Raw genomic sequence first — 8,982 nt, forward strand, 5'->3', positions numbered from 1 at the left:
TCACCTGGCGTGATGGTATGGGGTGCCATTAGTTACACGTCTCGGCCACCTCTTGTTCGCATTGACGTCACTTTGAACAGTGGACATTACATTTCAGATGTGTTAGGACCCGTGGTTCTACCCTTCATTCGATCCCTGCGAAACCCTACATTTCAGCAGGATAATGCACGACCACATGATGCAGGTCCTGTACGGGCCTTTCTGGATACAGAACATGTTTGACTGCTGCCCTGGCCAGCAGATTCTCCAGATCTCTCACCTACTGAAAACGTCTGGTCAATGGTGGCCGAGCAACTGGCTCTTCACAATACGCCAGTTACTACTATTGATGAACTGTGGTATCATGCTGAAGCTGCATGGGCAGCTGTACGTGTTCACGCCATGCAAGCTCTGTCTGACTCAATGCCTAGGCGTATGAAGGCCTTTATTCTGGCCAGAGGTGGTTGTTCTGGGTACTGATTTCTCAGGATCTATGCACCCAAACTGCGTGAAAATGTAATCACATGTCAGTTCTAGTATAATATATTTGTGCAATGAATACCCGTTTGTCATCTGCATTTCGGTGTAGCAATTTTAATAGCCAGTAGTGTAGATACCGTTTCCAGCAATTTGTCGTCAATAGTGCATGTGTATGGTAGTGGTTTTCTTTTCCTGTGTATGAGCAGAACGCTACATTTATTTACGTGCAGGTCCAACGACCAGACACTGCACCATTCATCAATCCTCTGTAGGTAATTGTGCAAATCGACGCTGTCTTCAACTGCATCTTCTGCGAAGAGTCTTAAACAACTTCCGTCACGTTCTACAAGATCATTTATACAAACTGTAAATAGGGAACGGTCCTATCATACTGCGTTGGGATGCTCCGCAAATACCTTTTAATCTGTCGATTTTGCTGCGTTAAGAGCTACTTGTTGAGTTCCATCTGCAAGGAAGTCTTGAATCCACTCGTAAATCTCGTACTCGGTAATCCCGTTTCTATTTTGTTTTTACCCCACTAAATGGCAGTGCGGGACAGTGTCAAACCCCTTCCTGAAGTCAAAGAACACGGTATCTACCTGTTCGCCGATGTCCTCAGCGCTGTGGATATCATGGAGGAACAGAAAGAGCTGAGTTTCGCAAGACACCTGCAGAATCCATGTTGATTCGTGTAACGCGTATTTTCGTTCTCCAAAAATATCATAATTCTCAAGATAAAACATGCCTCATAATTCTATAACAGATTGACGCCAACGATATAAACGTATAATTACGAGGTGCATTCAAGTTCTAAGGCCTCCGATTTTTTTTCTCCAGACTGGAAAGAGATAGAAACATGCGCATTGTTTTAAAATGAGGCCGCGTTCATTGTCAATACATCCCAGAGATGGCAGCACCGTACGGAGATGGAATTTTACCGCCAGCGGCGAGAATGAGAACTGTTTTAAATACTTAAAATGGCGACGTTTTCCCTACTTGAACAGCGTGCAATCATTCTTTTTCTGAATTTGCGTGGTGTGAAACCAATTGAAATTCATCGACAGTTGAAGGAGACATGTGGTGATGGAGTTATGGATGTGTCGAAAGTGCGTTCGTGGGTGCGACAGTTTAATGAAGGCAGAACATCGTGTGACAACAAACCGAAACAACCACGGGCTCGCACAAGCCGGTCTGACGACATGATCGAGAAAGTGGAGAGAATTGTTTTGGGGGATCGCCGAATGACTTTTGAACAGATCGCCTCCAGAGTTGGCATTTCTGTGGGTTCTGTGTACACAATCCTGCATGACGACCTGAAAATGCGAGAAGTGTCATCCAGGTGGGTGCCACGAATGCTGACGGACGACCACATGGCTGCCTGTGTGGCATGTTGCCTAGCAATGTTGACGCCCAACGACAGCATGAATGGGACTTTCTTTTCGTCGGTTGTGACAATGGATGAGACGTGGATGCCATTTTTCAATCCAGAAACAAAGCGCCAGTCCGCTCAATGGAAGCACACAGATTCACCGCCACCAAAAAAAATTCGGGTAACCGCCAGTGGTGAAAAAATGATGGTGTCCGTGTTCTGGGACAGCGAGCTCGTAATCCTTACCCATTGCGTTGCAAAGGGGACTACGGTAAGAGGTGCTTCCAACGAAAATGTTTTGAAGAACAAATTCCTTCCTGCACTGCAACAAAAACGTCCGGGAAGGGCTGTGCATGTGCTGTTTCACCAAGACAACGCACCCGCACATCGAGCTAACGTTACGCAACAGTTTCTTCGTGATAACAACTTAGAAGTGATTCCTCATGCTCCCTACTCACCTGACCTGGCTCCTAGTGACTTTTGGCTTTTTCCAACAACGAAAGACACTCTCTGTGGCCGCACATTCACCAGCCGTGCTGCTATTGCCTCAGCGATTTTCCAGTGGTCAAAACAGACTCCTAAAGAAGCCTTCGCCGCTGCCATGGAATCATGGCGTCAGCGTTGTGAAAAATGTGTACGTCTGCAGGGCGATCACGTCGAGACGTAACGCCAGTTTCATCGATTTCGTGTGAGTAGTTAATTAGAAAAAAAAATCGGAGGCCTTAGAACTTGAATGCACCTCGTATGTGCATCTATCCTACGACCCTTTCTGAAAACGTGAATGACCTGCGTTTTTTTCGAGTCACTATGTACTCTTCGTTGCTCCAGCGACCTACGACAAACTGCTGCTAGAAGCGGAGCAAGTTCTTTCGCGTAATGTTTGCGGAATCTTGTAGGCGGCTCATCTGGTCCTGGTGCCTAGCACCACTAAGTGATTGTAGTTGGTTTTCTATTTAGCTGTCGGTTATTTCAATGTCTACAGTTTCGACGTTCAAATGGTTCAAATGGCTCTGAGCACTATGGGACTCAACTGCTGTGGTCATCAGTCCCCTAGAACTTAGAACTACTTAAACCTAACTAACCTAAGGACATCACACACATCCATGCCCGAGGCAGGATTCGAACCTGCGACCGTAGCAGTCGCACGGTTCCGGACTGCGCGCCTAGAACCGTGAAACCACCGCGGCCGGCTTTCGGCGTTCATACAATGATAGAAAGGGGGAAGCACGTTAAGATCTTTCGTGGTGAAACAATTTCGGAAGACGGTATTCAGCATTTCGGCCTTATCTCTTCTTCCGCCTCGGTGCCATTATGGCCACTGAGGGCAGGAATAGACGAATTCGAACCGCTTACTGTTTTTACGTAAGACCAAAACCTCTTAGGGTTATTTCACAAATCGGTCGCCAGAATTTTATTTTCAAGGCCACTGAAAGATTCTATTATTGCTCTTATTTTCTCATTTTCGCTTAGCTCAGTTGTTTTTCGCCAGTTAGGTTTTGACTTCTCTTTGTTTACGTAGCAGATTTTTAACATGTCTGTTAAACCACGGTGGGTCTTTCCCTTCCCTTAAGACATTCTTCGGAACAATCTTGTCTAAGGCATACTGAACGATGGTTTTGAACTATTGCACCTGTGCCCCAATTCCCCGTTCTGACATCTGAATATTTGAACCTAACTATTGAGATACTCAGTAAAGATTCATCTTTAGCCTTTCCAAATCACTAAAGATACATAAAATTCAAAATTTTTCGCTATCTGTAAATGAGCTATTAAATTGTGTGTAACACACTCATAATATTTCATCTGACTAGACTACATACGTAATTCTCCAAAGCAAGAATGAAATACCTATGAACATTAAGATATGTAACGTGGGTAGTAGCTCTGGTTTTTATTTCATCAACTGTTTCTGCTGTGAAGCCCCAAATGCACAATCCTCAGTTTTTGGTGAACAGAAAGTTCATACTGGTTAGCTTTGAAGTAAATGTAACAGCATTTTTTTCAGAATTCAACATCACAATTAATAAATGCACCGAAATTTTGTGTGTCTGTTGCTTATTAGTAAGATTGTGTTCTCTTATTGTGTGATGACCATCGGAAATAACGAGTGCTGCTGAAGTAGAAAATTACAGAGATGCCTCCGAGATGCGGCTTTTCATACCGATCTCATAGCAGCATGAGCTGTTCCATTCCGTTCGAGTTAGTGAAGAAAATTACTTCTTTATCCTGGACACAATTTGAGAGTCTTTTCAGTGATATCATCACCTAACGTTCGTGCTGTCGACGTTGTTCTAGTCTCCAACCCTAAAACTGGTTTCATGCAGGTCTTCACGCTTCTCTGTGCTGTGCATGCCTATTCATCTCCGAATAACTACTGCAGCCCACACTGATTTGAACCGGCTCTTACATTTTTCATCCATTGGTCTCCTTCTACAATTTTTACTCGCCCCTCCTCCCACACTTACTCCCTTACAAAACTGACAGCTGCTTGCATGCCTCAAGATGTGTCCTATTAACCGATAGCGCCTTTGAGTCAATTTGTACCAAACATTTATCTTTTGTCCAACTGCGTTCAGTATCTCCTTGTTAGTCATTCGCTCTACTCATCTAATCTATAGTTCTCTTCTGTAGCACCATATTTCAAAAATTGCTTACCGTCCATATTTCACACCCTTGTGTTCAAAGCCTCTTAATAGACTAATATCTTCAAAAATACAACCTAAATTGAAATTTATATTAGATGTTAATAAATTCCTGCTTGTGGGACATACTTTTTCCTGCCTTAGGCAGTCTCCGTTTGTGTCCTCTTCGTGGATCATCGTTAATTATTTTACTGTGCAAATGAAGAAGCTCATCCACTGCTATTTATGTCCCATTGCGTAATCTAACTCATTCTGTATTATTGCTTTACTTTTGTTGAAGTTTATCTTATAAGTTCTTTAAACATACTAACCAGTCCACTCATCTGCTTTTGAAAGTCCTTTTCTGTCTGAGAGAGAATTCTTAAGTAACTCGAAATTCCTAAAAGTAATGTCGAAGCCTTTAATTCGTCTCCCTCATGTTTAACTTACTCTCCAAATTTCTGTATGGTTTCTGTAGTGTTGGCAGAAGAGCCAACACTGTGTTTCCAGAGGAGGCCGAAATGCACGCGTTTAATTACACGCTGACTGGCGTGAGATCTGGAACAGGACAATATCTTGAGAATTGCAAATAAAGTACGTAGATGATGTAATACTTAACTTTAATCCACAATTGTAGAACATCTCTCTTGATGATACATGCTTCACATAATAAATATCAATTGAATACGGCGCCTTGCTAGGTCGTAGCAAATGTAGCTGAAGGCTATGCTAACTATCGTCTCGGCAATTAGAGAGTATTTGTCAGTGAAACATTGCTATGAACGTCGGCTGTACAACTGGGGCGAGTGCCAGTACGTCTCTCTAGACCTGCCGTGTGGTGGCGCTCGGTCTGCTATCACTGACAGTGGCGACACGCGGGTCCGGCGTATACTAATGGACCGCGGCCGATTTAAAGGCTACCACCTAGCAAGTGTGGTGTCTGGCGGTGACACCACAGTTTCCTTTACTGCTATTTCAATGTGCAGATGGACAATGCTGTCTCCTTCCTGTCTCGGCTACTGCTTTTCCTTCATATGCTTTGACTCTAATAACTGCAATCCGATTTTTGTACAAAAAATGGCTTTGAGCATTATGGGACTTAACTTCTGAGGTCATCAGTCCCCTAGACTTAGAACTACTTAAACCTTACCAACCTAAGGACATCACACACATCCATGCCCGAGGCAGGATTCGAACCTGCGACCATAGCAGTAGCGCGGTTCCGGACTGAAGCGCCTAGAACCGCTCGGCCACAAAGGCCGATAGACAACCTTTCGCTCACTTTATTTTTTTCCCTGCTACTTACAGAATTTTGAAGAACATATTCCACTCAACGCCGTCCAAAGCATTCTTTAAATCTATAAATGCTGATTTTGTGTCCTTGCATCGAGGCAGACCACCTTCGGCGCAGTTGGCACCTACCGATAGTAGGTCCTAATGTACTGCAGCCATAGTGGCATTTAACATTTGACGATGCCACTATGGCTGTAGTACATTACGACTTTGTTTTTATAAAACAGATCTGATGATGGTTATTATAGGCCGAAACCGGTAATCTGTTAACAAAAAGTTTGTAACCATAGACGTAAATTAAAGGAAACTTACAATGAACATTATTGCTCCTCGTTTCATTAGCAGCGATTTAAGCTGTCGCCTTACGTTCCTGCCTACCCACGAACTAGGAAATCGCCACATATTCGGAAATTAAGAGCCAAATACACTCCTGGAAATGGAAAAAAAGAACACATTGACACCGGTGTGTCAGACCCACCATACTTGCTCCGGACACTGCGAGAGGGCTGTACAAGCAATGATCACACGCACGGCACAGCGGACACACCAGGAACCGCGGTGTTGGCCGTCGAATGGCGCTAGCTGCGCAGCATTTGTGCACCGCCGCCGTCAGTGTCAGCCAGTTTGCCGTGGCATACGGAGCTCCATCGCAGTCTTTAACACTGGTAGCATGCCGCGACAGCGTGGACGTGAACCGTATGTGCAGTTGACGGACTTTGAGCGAGGGCGTATAGTGGGCATGCGGGAGGCCGGGTGGACGTACCGCCGAATTGCTCAACACGTGGGGCGTGAGGTCTCCACAGTACATCGATGTTGTCGCCAGTGGTCGGCGGAAGGTGCACATGCCCGTCGACCTGGGACCGGACCGCAGCGACGCACGGATGCACGCCAAGACCGTAGGATCCTACGCAGTGCCGTAGGGGACCGCACCGCCACTTCCCAGCAAATTAGGGACACTGTTGCTCCTGGGCTATCGGCGAGGACCATTCGCAACCGTCTCCATGAAGCTGGGCTACGGTCCCGCACACCGTTAGGCCGTCTTCCGCTCACGCCCCAACATCGTGCAGCCCGCCTCCAGTGGTGTCGCGACAGGCGTGAATGGAGGGACGAATGGAGACGTGTCGTCTTCAGCGATGAGAGTCGCTTCTGCCTTGGTGCCAATGATGGTCGTATGCGTGTTTGGCGCCGTGCAGGTGAGCGCCACAATCAGGACTGCATACGACCGAGGCACACAGGGCCAACACCCGGCATCATGGTGTGGGGAGCGATCTCCTACACTGGCCGTACACCACTGGTGATCGTCGAGGGGACACTGAATAGTGCACGGTACATCCAAACCGTCATCGAACTCATCGTTCTACCATTCCTAGACCGGCAAGGGAACTTGCTGTTCCAACAGGACAATGCACGTCCGCATGTATCCCGTGCCACCCAACGTGCTCTAGAAGGTGTAAGTCAACTACCCTGGCCAGCAAGATCTCCGGATCTGTCCCCCATTGAGCATGTTTGGGACTGGATGAAGCGTCGTCTCACGCGGTCTGCACGTCCAGCACGAACGCTGGTCCAACTGAGGCGCCAGGTGGAAATGGCATGGCCAGCCGTTCCACAGGACTACATCCAGCATCTCTACGATCGTCTCCATGGGAGAATAGCAGCCTGCATTGCTGCGAAAGGTGGATATACACTGTACTAGTGCCGACATTGTGCATGCTCTGTTGCCTGTGTCTATGTGCCTGTGGTTCTGTCAGTGTGATCATGTGATGTATCTGACCCCAGGAATGTGTCAATAAAGTTTCCCCTTCCTGGGACAATGAATTCACGGTGTTCTTATTTTAATTTCCAGGAGTGTATTTATGAAAAGTAAGGATATGAATTTTATTGCTGCTCGTTTCAGTCATAGCAATTAATACAACCCTCTTAGATTTCTGACTAATCACAAACTCGAAAAAAGACACATATTGGAAGTAAACAATGAAATATTTCTGAAATGGAAGAATGTAAATGTTGTTGCTCCTCACTATACTCGCAGCAATTTCAGCGGCCTCCTTAGGTTCCTGCCTAACCACACACCCGGAAATCGCCAAAAGTTTATATCATCCTTTGTCCTCTCACCAGACGAAGATGTAAATACCATTGAATATTGCAGAACCTACTTGCTTCACATTCACAGGAAAGTCCCGGAATGTGATAACAACGCTAAGATGGAAAAAATATTTACATGTAGCGGGATGCGAACCTACATCCTTTGACTCCATAAACCACGACATTATCCATCCACTTCGTCATATGATGGTAGTCTCTGTTCTGATTACAAAGTATGATGGTATCTCTTGAAGCCTTATATCATTGTTACAGTATTAACAAGTTTGTGATAAATTTTCAATGCGACTTTACCTTGAAACGACGTACTGCAAGTGTGTGTGTGTGTGTGTGTGTGTGTGTGTGTGTGTGCAGCTTGGGTGGAGGTGGAGCCTGGAAATTATGCTGCAGCCTGGGCATGGCTGGCATATGGCGATGATGCTTTGGTGTAGGTGCGGTAGGTGCTTGGCAGTGATACTGTGGTGCGGGCGTGGCTGATGTCTGATGATGCTGCGGCCTAGGTTTGGCTGGTGTCTGCAGTTGGCCGGTGCCTGCAACCAGCATCAGCAGGAGTCGGCGGTGCCACTGGCAGGCGATGAATCAACAGCAGCAGGTGCCTATAACACGATGATAGGCAAATTCCGGCTAGATATGCGGTTCAACTCTGGGGCGATGGATCTGACGATCTGGAGTCGGGTTCGGGTGGTGGAGGCTGCTGCGAGGCAGCGCTGGACCAGTGGTGGCCGCCCGAGATGCAACAGTGATCATGGGTCAGCGGGGCGGGCAGTGTGGCTCTGAATGAAGGGCTGCATGATGTCACTCACGTAATCGCCTACAACAGAATACTAGTTGACTCTGTACGATCGGCCATGTGCCGTAGCCTTTTTATGCAGCTAGATGGGCACGCACGTTGAATCATGTGATTGTGGCTGAAGAAATGGTCTGCGACCGTAGTGGCACCATCGATGGTGTGCATACAGCGTAGTGGAGAGCTGACACCTCAGGAAGATAATCGCATGTGGTGCAGAAATTAGACAACCGGCAGGATCTGGGTACTCTGCCAGCAGTTGTTGTGGCCTGGAAATAAGGTTCTGTACAATAGCTATAAACATATGTTCACCTTGTTTTGACTAGTATTCTAAGAGACGTCGTAGCGTCAGT

This window comes from Schistocerca nitens, chromosome 6 (genome assembly GCF_023898315.1).
Source record: "Schistocerca nitens isolate TAMUIC-IGC-003100 chromosome 6, iqSchNite1.1, whole genome shotgun sequence".
NCBI lineage: Eukaryota > Metazoa > Arthropoda > Insecta > Orthoptera > Acrididae > Schistocerca > Schistocerca nitens.